The 17294-nt window shown below is 33.7% G+C and overlaps 1 non-coding gene across 1 annotated transcript; it reads right to left on the bottom strand.

Annotated features, from left to right (window-relative positions):
- Positions 1–15427: 15427 nt before the first annotated feature.
- Positions 15428–15531, bottom strand: LOC117063083. The gene has a single exon (XR_004428712.1). It is a non-coding gene; the product is annotated as a U6 spliceosomal RNA (small nuclear RNA).
- Between the last annotated feature and the right edge of the window lie 1763 nt (positions 15532–17294).

A 17294-nucleotide genomic window follows, 5' to 3' on the forward strand; every position in this document is an offset into this window, starting at 1 on the left:
AAATATGTCTTTTTATGATTTTCTTAACATTTTGTTCTTTAGTTTACTGTATTGTAAGAATACAGTATACAATACACATAACATACAAAGTGTGTGTTAATTGACTGAATGTGTTATCAGTAAGGCTTCTCGTCAAAAGTAGGCTGTCAGTAGTTAAGTTTTTGGAGACATAAAAGTTACACAGGAGTTTTCAACTACATAGGAGAATAGCACCCCTAACTCTTGTGTTGTTTAAGGGTCAGGGGTATGTGTGTGTGTTTATAGATTTCAAACAGAAACCTTAATGCTCTGTCTCTGTTATTTAAACAAAAATTACAAATAATTTTGAGGTTTAATAAAAGATATTATTGAATATATATATTTTTTCTACCCACCAAATAGAACATGTACTTTAAAATATTTTAGAACATTTAGAAAAACTAACAATTTCTATGTCATAAAGAAAATACAAACCTTAACAATTATCATAGAATAAAAGCTTATAGACTTCATTCTTTGACATCTATGAAATAAAATATCATTGAGTACTAGTAATCAAATATTCATACATGAAGTTAAAATTTAAAAATATATTTCTACATTTTAAATGAAAAATAATTAACTATAATAAATATGAAATACTTAGATCTCAATGTCAACACATAACATGGTACATTCCTAAACTTACAGTGTGCAACTAAAAGAATATTTATAAAGAGACATGCATGCTACGTACCTGTGTTAAAAAGTCGATAGTGTACTAGCTTTTCAACCCAAGAGTTTAGAAATGAAATAGTGCATTCTTGTATAAAAAAGCAAATGAAAATATAAGAGCAGAACACTTACAAATAGAAAGTACAGGGACAACAGAGAAGACTAACATAACCCAAAGTAGATTTTTTGATTAGCCTAATAAAATATATACATCCCCAGCAAGACTGATCCTTCAAGAAATAGAAACAAGGAGAGACAGAAGAAAAAAAAGAGAATAAAAATCATTGACTACAGATGTGACAACAATTTTAAATATTACTAGAAAATGTTGTGCATAGTATTGTGCTAATAAGTTAAAGACATGAATATAAGGGATAGTGTACCAGATAGTTTAAGATCCAAGGATAAACAAAAATTCAAGAATCTAAATATTACTATAATTTGTAATTTAGAAATTCTTCCCTATATAACACAGGGACTAGATGATTTTATTTATTGTTAATTATATTTTGTTTTATTTGCTTTCATTTTTAAAATTTTAATGGCGATAAGAGTACGTAACATGTAATTTATCTTCAATAAACTCTTAAACTCACTCTGTAGTATTAACTGTAGGCACAATGTCATAGAGCAGGTTTCTAGAACCTATGCATCTTGCATAGCTGGAACCGTATATCTCTAGATTATGGTAAATACTTATTTTAGCTTATTTTAAGTAAGATATTTTGTATCTTTTAGCACTTAAAAAAGAAGCGTCATTTTCTCATTCCATTTTATGAGGCAAATGTAGCTGTGATAGCAAAAGCAGACAAGGGTGATATGAAGATGCCATAAGCTAATTGTGATTATAAATATAGATACAAATATTTTAAATTAAATGTTACTAAACTGAATCCAGCCATTATTTAAAAATACATCCTAATGACATTGCATTATTCCAGGAATACAAAGATGACTTAACATTAGAGTATCCCTTAATATAGCTTCCCATATTGAAAGTTTAAACAAGGATTTTTGTATGACAACAGGAACAAATGAACGCAGAGATGTGATAAAGTTCAATAGCAGTAAAAATCAGTTACTTCTGGAAATCCAGAAAGTGACAGGAATTTCCTTAAGGCAGATAAATTTAGCTTTCAACAGTAATAGCAAACCTCAACCTTAATGAAAAATATTAGAAGAGTCACTGTAAATTAGAACAAAAAAAAATCATAGATTATCCTCTGTTCTGATTGTCTTCAACATTGACCTGAAAGTTGTCTTAGCCAGTGAAAAATAGCAAGAATACATTTTAAAAGGTACAGTTATCAAAAAGAGAAATAAAATTGTCATTAATGACAGATGATTTTCCAAATAGAAAATTAAAGGAAAATCTTCTGACAAATTACTAGAGTTCTAGATGTTGAAGAGGGTACAACTTTTGCATCAATTGAGAGCATTAAAGAGATTGACAGAAGTCAAAATACCTCCTTTGTTACTGAAAGGTTTTTATGGCTAAAAGCATGAGTCAGAAGAGCCTGCTTTTACTCCTTGTCTCATTACCCACTCCCTGTCTAGATGATTCATATAAGAAAAAGCTTCAGTCCCCAGTGTAGGTAGACACGCTGGCCAAGGCTCCTATCTTTCAGTGGTCTGTGATGGAGAGGAGAGTGAACAGGTGAAGAAGGGCATGCTGCTGTGTTTAACACTTTTGGTAGGGTCGAACCAAAGGAAACGTATTACAATAACTGTCCTCCACTAAAAGATCATTCTCTCTAGTCCATTATAAGAGTGAATGATGGTATAGCATAAATGTTTAGAAAAAATTCATCCCCTTAGATGTCAGGAAAATGAAGAATTATCTCTCAATGAACAAAACCCAATAAACTAATAACATTTAAAGCTTCTGGATAAAAACTAATTATATTTCTGTATCTGTAACAAATTTTGAAGTGTAATAAAAATAAGAAGATACCATTTACTACAGCAACAAAAGCTATAAATATAAAACTACAAATCAATTTAAAACAAAAATAGGCATAAGAACTTTATAAAGAATATGAAAAAAACTTTATCAAAAGACCTACAATAAATCCTAAGTAAATGGAGATATAACATGTTCAGGTTGAGGAAGTCTCAATATCATAAAGACGGAAATCCAAATAAAATTATAAATCAAAAGCAAGCACAGTAAAAATTCAACAAGGTTTTTACATGGAATGTGAAAATTCTCAGAAGCAAAAGGAAAGTTAGATTTTTGACAACAGACTCAGGAGAGGATATCTTATGTCTCTAGTCAAAGAAATGCAGATTAAAATAAAATATGTATGCCCACTCTTAACACTGGAAAAATCTATATGTCTACAATGAGCAAGTGCTGCTGTGCACGAAAAAAAAATTCATTAGATATTGTTGAGGGTGGGTATATACTTAAAACAACTTGGGAGAATAATTTGATATCTAATCAACCTAAAAATATTTCTTTCCCTAAGGCCCCAGTAATGCTATTTACATCTATTGTAGGCATAAATGTACATTTACATATATATATGAAAACATATAGATGATATTGATTACTATTTGAAATGATGAAAACATGAAAAGCACCCTACTGTCTGCAACAGGGAACTGCAAAGTTATTTCATTTTTTCACAGAAAAGAACCATAAAGACTAATTGAAATAAACTTCTTCTGAATGTTTAAACATGTATATATTTCAGAACCATAATATTATGTGAAAAATTCAAACAGTATATAACAATATTTACCATATGATCTCATTTATGTTTGTTTACAAATAATAATACAAATGTTTTATTAATGCTACCACCAAATGAGGTAAAAATTTAAAAACATACATGAATATGATGCATATCAACATTATGATATGATTAATTTAGGAGGACTGTTGAGTGTGAAGGAAAGCAGTGGGGCTTTATTAGACTCCCTAATATTGCATTTTATTTCAAAAAAGATATCTGAAACAAATATGGCAAATTGTAAACACTAGTTTATTCTCAGCATAGGTACACACTGAGTATCATATTACTTTATATATAATTTTATATTTTCATAATAAAAATGTAAAAAGTTAACTGATTATAAGAAGAGTAAAGCTTTTAATTCAAAATATTTTTAAAAACCAGTGACAGGAGAAATGGGATAAGTGAGGCAAATATGCTCATACAGCCTCAAAAATAAAGGACTTCATGTTATATTATATTAAAATTTTTGGGAAAAACACTAGAAAAATAGCTTTCCCTTATTTAATAATGTCTTTATTGGAAAAACGAATTAAAAAGTGAACACATTTGAAAAAGAGAAAAATACAAAATGAACTAGGCTATTTCTTTTATTTTATATATATATGTATATATTTATATATATTTTACTTTTTTACAAATTTTACTTTAGGTTCTGGGATACACATGCAGAACATGTAGGTTTGTTACATAGTATACACATGCCATGGTGGTTTGCTGCACCTATCTACCTGCATCAAGGTTTTAAGCCCCAAATGCATTAGGTATTTGTCCTAATGCTCTCCCTCCCCTTGTCCCCCACCCCCCAACAGGCCCTGGGCTGTGATGTTCCCCTCCCTGTGTCCATGTGTTCTCATTGTTCAACTCTCACTTATGAGTGAGAACATGCGGTGTTTGGTTTTCTGTTCTTGTGTTAGTTATCTGAGAATGATGGTTTCCAGCTTCATTCATGTTCCTGTAAAGGACATGAACTCATTCTTTTTTATGGCTGCATAGTATTCCATGGTGTATATGTGCCACATTTTCTTCATCCAGTCTATAATTGATGGGCATTTGGGTTGGTACCAAGTCTTGGCTATTGTAAATACTGCTATATAAATGTCTTGTTTTGAGAGTGTCTCTTTATATCGTTTGCCCACATTTTGATGGGGTTGTTTGTTTTATTCTTGCAAATTTGTTTAAGTTCCTTGTAGTTTCTGGATATGAGACCTTTGTCAGATGGATAGATTGCAAAAATTTTCTCCCATTTGGTAGGTTGCCTGTTCACTCTGATGATAGTTTCTTTTGCTGTTCAGAAGCTCTTTGACTTAATTAGACCCCATTTATCAATTTTGGCTTTTGTTGCAATGGCTTTTGGTGTTTTAGTCATGAAGTCTTTGCCCACATCTACGCCCTGAATGGTATTACCTAGGTTTTCTTTTAGGGTTTTTATAGTTTTAGGTTTTACATTCAAGTCTTTAATCCATCTCGAGTTAATTTTTGTATAAGGTGTAAGGAAAGGGTCCAGTTTCAGTTTTCTGCATATGACTAGCCAGTTTTCCCAGCACCATTTATTAAATATGGAATCCTTTCCCCATAGCTTGTTTTTGTTAGGTTGTCAAAGATCAGATGGTTGTAGATGTATGGTGTTATTTCCGAGGCCTCTGTTCTGTCCCATTGGTCTATATATCTGTTTTGATACCAGTGCCATGCTGTTTTGGTTACTGTAGCCTTGTAGTATAGTTTGAAGTCAGGTAGCATGATGCCTCCAGGATTTTCTTGGCTATATGGCCTCTTTTTTGGTTCCATATGAAAATTAAAGTAGTTCTTTCTAACTCTGTGAAGAAAGACAATGGTAGCTTGAGGGGGTAACATTGAATCCATGAATTACTTTCAGGAGTATGGCTATTTTCATGATATTGATTCTTCCTATCCATGAGCATGGAATGTTTCTCCATTTGTTTGTGTCCCCTCTTATTTTCTTGAGGAGTAGTTTATAGTTCTCCTTGAAGAGGTCCTTCACGTCTCTTGTAAGTTGTATTCCTAGGTAATTTACTCTCTTTGTAGCAGTTGTGAATGCGAGTTCACTCATGATTTGGCTCTCTGCTTGTCTATTTTTAGTGTATAGGAATGCTTGTGATTTTTCACACGCTGATTTTGTGTCCTGAGACTATGCTGAAGTTGCTTATCAGCTTAAGGAGATTTTAGGATTAGACGATGGAATTTTCTAAACATACAATCATGTCATCTGCAAACAGAAAAAATTTGACTTCCTCTCTTCCTATTTGAATACGCTTTGTTTCTTTCTCTTGCCTGATTGCCCTGCCCAGAACTTCCAATACAATGTTGAATCATAGTGGTGAGCTGAGAGAGGGTATCCATGTCTTGTGCCAGTTTTTAAAGGGAATACTTCTAGCTTTTGCCCATTCAGAGCAATATTGGCTGTGAGTTTGTCATACATAGCTATTATTATTTTAAGGTATGCTCCATCAATACCTAGTTTACTGAGAATTTTTAGCATAAAGTGGTGTTGAATTTTATTGAAGACCTTTTCTCCATCTATTGAGATAATCCTGTGGTTTTTCTCATTGCTTCTGTTTATGTGATGGATTATGTTTATCGATATGCATATGTTGATCCAGCCTTGCATGCCAGGGATGAGGTTGACTTGATCACGATGGATAAGCTTTTTGATGTGCTGTTGGATTCAGTTCACCAGTATCTTATTTTATTTTCATCAGGGATATTCGCCTGAAATTTTCTTTTTTGTTGTGTCTCTGCCAGGTTTTGGTATGAGGATGATGCTGATAAAATGATTTAGTGGGGAGACCCTCTTTTTCTATTGTTCAGAATAGTTTCAGAAGGAATAGTACCAGCTCTGCTTTGTACCTCTGGCAGAAATAGGCTGTGAATCTGTCTGGCTCTGACTTTTTCTTGTTGTTATTGCTCTATTCAGAGATTCAGCTTCCTCCTGATTTAGTCTTGGGAGGTTGTATGTGTCCAGGAATGTATCCGTTTCTTCTAGATTTTCTAGATTATTTGTGTAGAGGTGTTTATAGTATTCTCTGATGGTAGTTTGTATTTCTGTGGGATCAGTGATAATACTTTTTTGTCATTTTTTATTGTGTCTCTGATTCTTCTCGCTTTTTTCTTTATTAGTATGGCTAGCAATCTATCTATTTTGTTAATCTTTTAAAAATCAGCTCCTGGATTTATTGGTTTTTTTGGAGGGTTTTTCTTGTCTCTATCTCCTTCAGTTCTGCTCTAATCTTAGATATTTCTTGTCTTCTGCTAGCTTTTGAATTTGTTTGCTCTTGCTTCTCTAGTTCTTTTAATTGTGATGTTAGGGTGTCCATTTTAGATCTTTCCTGCTTTCTGATATGGGGATTCAGTGCTATAAATTTCCCTCTACACACTGCTTTAGCTGTGTCCCAGAGATTCTAGTACATTGTCTCTTTGTTCTCATTGGTTTCCAAGAACTTCTTTATTTCTGCCTTAATTTCGTTATTTACCCAGTAGTCATTCAGAAGCAGGTTGTTCAGTTTCCATGTAGTTGTGAGGTTTTGAGTAAGTTTCTTAATCCTGAGTTCTAATTTGATTGCACTGTGGTCTGAGAGGCTGTTTGATATGATTTCTGTTCTTTTGCATTTGCTGAGGAGTGTTTTACTTCCAATTACGTGGTCAACTTTAGGATAGATGCTATATGGTGCAGAGAAAAATGTATATTCTGATGATTTGGACTAGAGAGTTCTGTAGATGCCTATTAGATCGCTTGATCCAGAGCTGAGTTCAAGTCCTGATTATCCTTGTTAATTTTCTGTCTTGTTGATCTGTCTAATATTGAGAGTGGGGTGTTCAAGTCTCCCATTATTATTGTGTGGGAGTCTAAGTCTCTTTGTAGATCTCTACGAACTTGTTTTATGTATGTGGGTGCTCCTCTATTGGGTGCATGTATATTTATGGTAGTTAGCTCTTTTTGTTGCATTGACCCCTTTACCATTATGTAATGCCCTTCTTCGTCTTTTTTGATCTTTGTTGATTTAAAGTCTGTTTTATCAGAGACTAGCATTGCAACCCCTGCTTTTTATTTTTGCTTTGCATTTGCTTGGTAAATATTCCTCCATCCCTTTATTTTGTGCCTATGTGTGTCTTTGCATGTAAGATGGGGCTCCTGAATATAGCACACTGACAGATCTTGACTCTTTATCCAATTTGCCAGTCTGTGTCTTGTAATTGGGGCATTTAGCCCCTTTACATTTAGGGTTAATATTGTTATGTGTGAATTTGATCCTGTCATTGTGATGCTAGCTGGTTATTTTGCACACTGGTTCATGCAGTTTCTTCAGAGTGCCATTGGTCTTTATATTTTGGCATGTTTTTGCAGTGGCTGGTACTGGTTTTTCCTTTCCATAATTAGTGTTTCCTTCAGGAGCTCTTGTAAGACAGGCCTGGTAGTGACAAAAATCCCTCAGCATTTGCTTGTCTGTAAAGGATTTTATTTCTCCTTTGCTTATGAAGCTTAGTTTGCCTGGATATGAAATTTTGGGTTGAAAATTCTTTTCTTTAATAATATTGAATATTGGCCCGCACTCTCTTATGGCTTGTAAGGTTTCTGCAGAGAGACCCACTAGTAGTCTGATGGGCTTCCCTTTGTAGTTAACCTGACCTTTATCTCTGGCCGCCCTTTACATATTTTTTCCTTTATTTCAACATTCGAGAATCTGATGATTATGTGTCTTGGGGTTGCTCTTCCCAAGGAGTACCTTAGTGGTTTTCTCTGTACTACCTGAATTTGAATGTTGGCCTGTCTTGCTAGGTTTGGAACATTCTCCTCAATAAAATCCTGAAGTGTGTTTTCCAGTCTGGTTCCATTCTCCCCATGACTTTCAGGTATACCAATGAATTGTAGGTTTGGTCTTTTCACATAGTCCCATATTTCTTGGAAGCTTTGTTCATTCTTTTATTCTTTTTTTCTCTAAACTTGTCTTCATACTTTATTTCAGTAAGTTGATCTTCAATCTCTGATTTCCTATCTTCTGCTTGATTGATTTGGCTATTTATACTTGTGTATGCTTTACGAAGTTCTTGTGTTGTGTTTTTCAGCTCCAGCAGGTCATTTATGTTCTTCTCTCAACTAGTTATTCTAGTTAGCTGTTCCTGTAACCTTTTATCAAGGTTCTGACCTTCCTTGCATTGAGTTAGAATATGCTCCTTTAGTTCAGAGGAGTTTGTTATTACACACCTTCTGAATCCTACTTCTGTCAATTCATCAAACTCCTTCTCCATCCAGCTTTGTTCTCTTGCTAGACAGGAGTTGTGATCCTTTGGAGGAGAAGAGGCATTCTAGTTTTTGGAATTTTCAGCATTTTTGCACTGTTTTTTTCATCTTCATGGATTTATCTACCTTTGATCTTTGTAGCTGATGACCTTTGGATGCGGTTTTTGGGTGGATGTCCCTTTTTGTTAATGATGTTATTGCTTTCTTTTAGTTAGTTTTTCTTCTAGTGGTCAGGCCTCTCTCCTGCAGGTCTGCTGTAGTTTGCTGGACGTCCACTCCAGACCCTGTTTGCCTAGGTGTCACCAGTAGATCTTGCAGAACAGCAATGATTGCTACCTGCTCCTTCCCCTGGAAACTTCATCCCAGAAGGGCACTGGCCTGATGCTAGCCAGAGCTCTCCTGTATGAGATGTCTGCCGACCCTTGCTGGGAGATCTCTCCCAGTCATGAGGCAAAGGGGTCAGGGACCCACTCGAGGAGGCAGTCTGTACCTTAGCAGAGCTCGAGTGCTGTGCTGTGAGAATTCTCCTTGTCAAGGTCTGCTGCTCTCTTCAGAGCCAGCAGGCAGGAACATTTAAATCTGCTGAAGCTGTGCCCCCAGCCACCCCTTCTGCCAGGTGCTCTGTCCCAGGGAGATGGGAGCTTTATCTATAAGTCTCTGACTGCGGCTGATGCCTTTTTTTCAGAGATGCACTGCCCAGTGAAGAAGAGTTTAGAGAGGCAGTCTGGCCACAGCCACTTTGCCGAGTTGTGGTGAGTTCTGCCCAGTCTGAACTTCCTGGCCTCCTTAGCATTTTCAGGGGAAAACCGTCTACTCAAGCCTCAGTAATGGTGGACGCCCCCTCCCTGCCAAGCTCAAGCATCCCAAGTCAACTTCAGACTGCTGTGCTAGCAGTGAGAATTTCAAGCCAGTGGTTCTTAGCTTGCTGGGCTCTGTGGGAGCAGGACCTGCTGAGCGAGACCACTCACTTGGCTCCCTGGCTTCAGCCCCCTTTCCAGAGGAGTAAAGGGTTCTGTCTCGCTGGGGTTCCAGGTGCCACTGGGGTATGAAAAAAAAAACCCTGCAGCTATTGACTTAGGCTATTTCAAGTGAATACATGGAGGTGGAGAGAGGTGCTAGCAACAAAAATAACAACCAAAAAAGATAAAATATTTATCTGAGATTTTAAATATCAATGATGATATATTATCTTTTTTTGTAACTTACATATACAAGCTTAGATAATTATTTTTAAAAGAAAACTGAAATAATCACTCGGATAGTAAGCTTATGCTTCATTTTTTAATATTAGGTACATGCCAAAATAAATTGCATAGCCCATGCAAGAGAATGTCATTAAGTTTCTAGTAATGGCCACTCTGACTGGGTAAGACAATATCTCATTGTGGTTTTTATTTGCATTTCTCTAATGACTAGTGATGTTGAGCATTTTTTTGTCCACCTCTTGAGTATTTGTATGCCTTTTTTTAAAGAGATGTTTATTCATGACCTACCACCACTTATAAATTATTTTGCACCCTATAAACTTGTAGAAAAATATTAAAAATAAAATCAGAAATTTGTGATAGACTTTCTGTTATAAATTTTATCTAGGGCTACAGTTAATATTCGGAACATAACTGAAGGGAATATATAATGATATTAATGTTTGAATGACTTGTACAGATGCAAGTTTTTGTAAATTAAAACAATTATTAGCTATAGAAATGAGTATTCAATGTTTTTTAATCCATTAACAATAACGAGAAACAAATACATTTAACTGGATTTAAGATAAATATGCATCCCTAAATCTACTAGAGTTTCTTTGAAGTATCTGTGACATGCCAATAATAGTTAAGTATTTGATCTTAATTTGCATAACATTTAAGTAGTTCGTAATGCATTTCCATTTTATTAAGAACCTTACTCATAGGTTCTTAAAAATGATATTCTGAAGTATCCTAAACAAATGCTAGTATTCCAATTTTATAGCTGAAAAATTTTATAGATGATATAGCCAATAAATGCTTTTTTAAAATGAAAGTTTAAAAAGTGAAAATTTTTTATTCAAAATTATACCAGGTTATCTTTCTTCTAATTACTACTAATCAAATTATATTATCTCATTCAAAACACAATTTACAAAAATTGTTCCAGATTTTTGCTTAACAAACTTTGTCTTTTGACAAAATGTCTGTGCAAAATTACATGTATCACAAATGTTTATCTTGGATTTATGAGTATAATCTAAGGCAGTCAAAGAATTACACAGCTACAAGTTCATACTGCTAGAGACTTGATACAATTCAACTGAGAAAAAATAATAAAATAAAATTCTATATCTCTTTCCCATGTTTATTATCAGCTAGTGGCTGGACAAAAAAGCACGGGATCAAGTTATTTGGTAAGAGCGGATTAAATTAATCAGTTTAAATTAGGCTACCTGTAAAATACAGTAGAAATTAAAGAATAGAAGAGTTAATGGGATTGTAATTAAACTTAAAAAATATATTGCACAAAATATTTACTTTGATGTTTTGCTTGTACCTGCAAGATTAGAGACCCTTTAGTCTTAACTACATTCACTGTTTCTTCTTAGTTTTCTCTGTGCTTTTTAAAGTATTGCTTTCTATATCTTTTATCCCCATTCATCCTTCCGTTTTTCTCTGTTTACTTCTTGTCCTTCATTACATTATATGCCAAACTCAGGTATTCAAATGTAAAGATTCATAGGCAAATATGTCATGTTGCTTAAGGAGCTCTAATTTTCATTCTCAATCTGTGCCTTAAAACTAGAACTTTCTGAGCAACAATTGTAAGAGCATTTAATCCAATCTGATACGGGGAATGGCTGAAGAAGATGCATTTACTCTGCTTCCAGACTGGTTCTTGTTCTCTCTCACTCCCTACTTTTTTTCAGGCTCTCTCAAATTTGTTATCTTTTAGTTTTTCTCTGGTTTCAAGTCATTTACCTTCCTGTGGCCATTTGAAATCCTGTTTCTCTCATTTTACCCTCAATGCTTTCTATTCTTTGGTGTGTAGCTACTCTTTGGTTCTTGAGGTAACTTTATGTCAGCGAATTCTAGTAACTACTTTGTTTGCTTTAAGCCTCTACCAGAAACATCCCACTAGACTCGTAAAAGGACTGGTTCACCCCCAACCCTCTGCAAGTAGCAAAGGTAGGGGATTATTTATTATCAGCCTGTATATAAATAACTACCATCCCAGATAGAAATTACATTGCCCTAAAGAAATGCGAAATAAGAGTTGGTTTAGGAAGGAAGCAATTGATCATAAAATAGTATTAGTAATGACATATTGGGTAATAAGAATTTCACTATTTGAACAGTTGACTTAAGGAAAAAGAGTAGCTTAGTGAGGTGAAGTTTCATTCCTGTGAGATTCTTCAGGTGAAATTCAAGTTTACATCCAACTGATCACTAGTATATCGGAAGCATTTTGCGCTCACTGTAATAATGACAGGTAATGATATATTTTGTCCTGTGATATTTAATATCAATAATCTGTGCTCTAAAAATTATTTCATTTTGTGTAGCTCACTTAATTTCCTAATATAAAAAACTCTCATTAAGAAAGCCACACTGGGAAATTAAATGCTTCATACATATTATAACACACCCTGCTTTTATCTAGAATTTATACTAACAGACAGTGGGTAAAATGACATAGAATCATACAAGTGGTTCAAAAAATATTCAATTGGAATAGACATATTAGGAAAGATATAAAAATTTTAAATAATTTAGAAATAGCAATTGATAATACTGTATGTAACGTAGAATGATGATTATAAGAAAGACTATAATTCTCATTCTTAAATCTTTTTTTAAAAAATAGGTGATTTTCCTGTACCTGGAAGCAATTTTCTTGAATAAATAATCAGCGGCTTTTGGATATGAAGGTAATTTTAGAAGTCATCTATTCAAAACCTTTAGAGATGAGAAAGCTTCCTTCCCGGAGACTGATTTCTGGCAGGGACATATGACTAAGTAACAGCAAAAAAATAGAACTATACTCTATACCTTTTGCTTTCCTGAACAATATTCATAATATTATTATTATTTTAGTAATATATTTTTTCTTAAGTTATTTGGTTTGAAGCTTTGAGGAAAAATAATTACTATGAAAAATCTAGGGTATTACAAAAAGAGGTAAAGTTCAAGCCCAGAGATACTGTCTCCAAGGCAGTTTTACTCTTTAAAAATATGATATCTAGTAAACATAATTTTGATGAGGCTTCCATATATTTAGAGGGGGTCAGATTAACCATGCTTATAATAAAGTGGTGCTCTATTTTATTCTAAGTAAAATGTTTGCTTTAGGTCAGAAAAACATACAGAAAATGAACTTACCTCTTTCCACTTAAATCTAAAGCAGTTTGAACATTGTAACTCATGACTTAAGAAATAATTATATTAATAAATAATTTTACCTAAAATGAAAAAAGCACAAAAGAAATCAAATGGTTAAAATTACTTTGATAATAATTTAAACATTAAAAGAGAAGAGCACTAAATAATACAGTCAAATTCCTACATGAAATGAACCAATATTTTGACATAGGGCTTTTTTCATAATGTTTAAAGTTAAAAGACAGAGATCCTGATCTGATACTTCTTGAGGAAATAACTTCCTCAGCTGTAAAATGCTCATGACAGACTAGGAATCACAAGAATATAAGACAGTCTTGCAAAAGCAAGAGCACAATATGGCAAGCGAATTAACATGCAGAACAGAATATTGGTTATTGTTAAACTGTCAGATCCACTTACTAACTAAGAATATAGGAGCATGAACACTGTAAAACTGTGCCCGAGCTAATGGAATTTGGATATTGAAAAAATAGAACTCCATTTACAAAATCAGTTGTTCAGAATACAAATAGATCAAGTGAATGAATTTATAAATGAATACAAATTTCATTCCCTAGTAAACATTGCTATGAAGCATTCCCTATGAGACATCAAATTAAAAAGGGTTATTCAAATATCTGAACTGGGATCAAGAGGATGTGTATGTCAAACTATTATGAAGCAGATAAACATATTGTATAGTACCTAAAGCAGGACTAGTTGCTCCTTTCTGTATATGTAACTAACCAAATGAATTTAGTTACTGTTATTCCAGACCAGAAGACTGGAATACAGTGACTCCTATCAATTTACATTTCCTATTTAAATGTTTCTCTATATCATCTATTTGATCTTTCATTTCTCTAGAGAAAGTTCACTGATTTCCAGAGGAATTATAAATAGAAGTAATCCATTTAGCTAAGACAAAAAAGACAATAGAACGTATTGAAATTTTATTATAAAAAGAAACCGAATTTATATCCAATAGAAAAAAAATGTTTCCTCATCATTCATGTATTATCCAGAAAATCTTAACATTTTTGATAAAATTACTAGTCTCTCACCTGGGAATAGATGTGTGAATACTTTATATGGTGTCTTTAACTTAATGAGTTATCATGGAATAGAAAGTTTTTAAGCCTGAATTACTCAGTACTATTCTACTTTTTAAATTAATTCAAATCTAATTCAATACTATTAAATTAGTATTAATCTAGTATTAATTTATTTATTATTATACTTTCTCAATAGAACCAAGCACAATGTTAAACATACTATATAGTTTTATTTATGTTTCATAATGTATGGTTTAATGGACACTAATAACAATTTGTGGATTTCTTGCATAATAATGACATACAGAACTCTAATAGAAAACTTTCACTGATTACATATGTATCAGTGACCATAATTTGTCGTGTTCATGTGGTATATTTTGTGATCTTCACAAGCTTATAATGAGGGAAATACTCCCAGCATTATTCTTCTCAATAAAGATGAAGAAACAGATGCTTAGAGAGATTAGATAAGTGGCCCCAAGTCACTAACCCAGATACTAAGCAGCAGTGTTGATACTGGTAGCAGACCCGTCTGCTTCCAAAACCTGTGCTTCTGACCAGTTAACATCTTTGTTTCTAATGTGTGTGGCTTCTATGGGTACCCACATAGAATGGGTACAGTGTTGAACATGACACATCTGTAGCCATGCTTCCCTCATTAGTCCATATCAGAAAAGAAGAGATGGTTTTCCCCATGTCTATCTCTCATCCCTCTGATTGTACTCTGCCTTCTCTGTGTGTCAACTACTCCCAAATATTTAGTGCATTCCTAGTTTTCTCCTCAGTGCATCTGTATTCTGGGTTGTGCCTACCTGATAACCTTAACATCAGTGCAGTTGTTTCCCTTTTAATATGTGAGGTATCCTTAATAACTCATTCATGTTTACAGTTCATATAAGTAAAATATGTCAATTCTAATTTTAAAGTAAAACACACCCACTTGTCTCTATCTTCATGTCTTCCTTAACTTTAGTCCAATTCATAGGCTTCTAAACCAGTCATCTAAAATCCCTTTGCCTTCATTTTTTCTCCTTATATTTGTTCTCCAGACAGCAACCAGGTTGATTTTTTAAAATACACAAAGGTAAGCAGTTAACACACTGGAGTCATACTCCATGATGGCTAGTTGAAGAAATTCACCATTCTGTAGGAAATAGGGTTTGTATGGCTGCCTAAAGATCCATGAAGTTTGACTGCCATGGAGCAATCCCCATTACCACTCCAAATCCTGGTTTCTGCACCATGCCTCTACTGGGAGGGCCTCTCATTCCTCTACCCAGCCCACCTTGAGGGCCTCCAGGACCCAGATGATTATCTCATAAGAAAAATATGGAACACTTCATGAATTTGCATGTCATCCTTGCACAGGGGCCATGCTAATCTCCATATTATTCCAATTTTAGTATATATGCTGCTGAAGCAAGCATCAAACTAATTTTTACATGAGTAATACCTACATATAAACTACAACATACATGCACGTAAACACTAAAACGGTACAAACATAGAGTGAAAAGTTAAAATTCTTCCCACAACTGTTGATTGTGTTAGGTTGGTGCAAAAGTCATTGTGGTTTTCACCAAGTTACTTTCAAAAACCACAATTACTTTTGCACCAACCTAATAGCTGACACATATGTGAAAATTGTTGTGTTTTGATCCTGGATGCCTTATAGAATTCTTGTAACTGTTTTTTACCACAACTGAGTACATTGACTCTTGGAATAAAAATTATATTTCCTGCAAAATATACGTTTAGGTGATTTATTAACTATATATAACTTTTCCTTTCTGGTTTATTGTATTGGCTAGATCCTAAAGATGATGCTGGGTAGACACTGTGAAAGAGGGCATCCTTCTCTTTTTCCCAATTTAATAAGAGTGCTTCTGAAAGTTCATATATGTGTATTGAAGTTTTTAGAGGATTCCATTCATTAAACAGAGGAGTTGCTTTCTTCTCTTAGCATGGTAAATGCTGAGTGAATGAATAAAGAAAATGTAATATATACAAACAATGGAAAATCCTTCAGCCATAAAAAGGAAGGAAATCCTGTTCTTGATGACGACATAAATGAACCTGGAAAACCTATGTTAAGAGAAATGTCAGGAACAGAAAGACAAATACCACATAATATCATTTATATATGGAATCCAAAAAAGTTGAACTCACAGAAGCAAAATGGTGGTTTCCAGGAGCTAGGGGATTGGTCTAGCAAGATGTTAGTCAAAGGATACAAAATCTCAGATGGAAGAGATAAGTTCAAGCGTTCTATTGTATAGCATGATGACTATAGTTAACAACAATCTACTATATACTTGCAAATTACTGAGTACATTTTAAATTTCTCACTACCAAAAAAAAGTATGTGAGGTAGTGTATGTATAAAGTAGCCACTCCACAATGATTTGACAGATATAGCAAAATATCATGTGGTACACCATAAATACATACAATTTTTATTTGTCAGTCTAAAAAAGGAGTTGATCAATAGTAACGATTGATGAAAACATTTTAACTAGATCTGAGATATTATGGATTTTTGTTGAAGTGCATTAGGGAAGTGCCTTAGGAAGGAAAATTTTTGTATTCCAAGTGTGGTTGATAGAGTTGAATTACAGTAAGATTTTGTTTTAAATTACCTTTAAAAAAAAGTACATAGCTAGGTGTGGTGGCACATAGCTGTTGTCCTAGCTGCTTGAGAGGCTGAGGGAAGAGGACTGCTTAACCCAGGAGTTTTGAATCTAGTCTGGGCAGCATAGTGAGAACCCATCTCTTAAAAAGTAATTACCTTTTTAAACCTAAGAAATTAGCTCTAGTTGGTCAAAAAGTATGATTATTTTAAAATTACCGCATTTATTTGATATATTTTAAAATTTGAGTGTTTGTATTCATGTTCACATTGAACATCATAAATGAAATTTTCATCATATATAAGATTATTTTATAGTTTTTGTTTGCTTTCCTTTGCTAATTCTGTTTTGCCTGTTAGCCTCTAAGCATTCTTATTTCCCATATTTGTGTCTAGATTAAGAAAAGCAAATGTTTGTTTTTTAAGACTTTAAAGTTGGTTAGAAGCAGTTTTATGTTATAAATTAACCTTTCTCGTTCTTTACTTTGGTCATCAGTATCTGGTTTATAAAAATAAATATTTTCAATATTTTCGTAACTTTTATAGTTGAAAGCAAGAATT

This window comes from Trachypithecus francoisi, unplaced genomic scaffold (assembly GCF_009764315.1).
Source record: "Trachypithecus francoisi isolate TF-2019V2 unplaced genomic scaffold, Tfra_2.0 Lachesis_group17, whole genome shotgun sequence".
NCBI classification, from domain to species: domain Eukaryota; kingdom Metazoa; phylum Chordata; class Mammalia; order Primates; family Cercopithecidae; genus Trachypithecus; species Trachypithecus francoisi.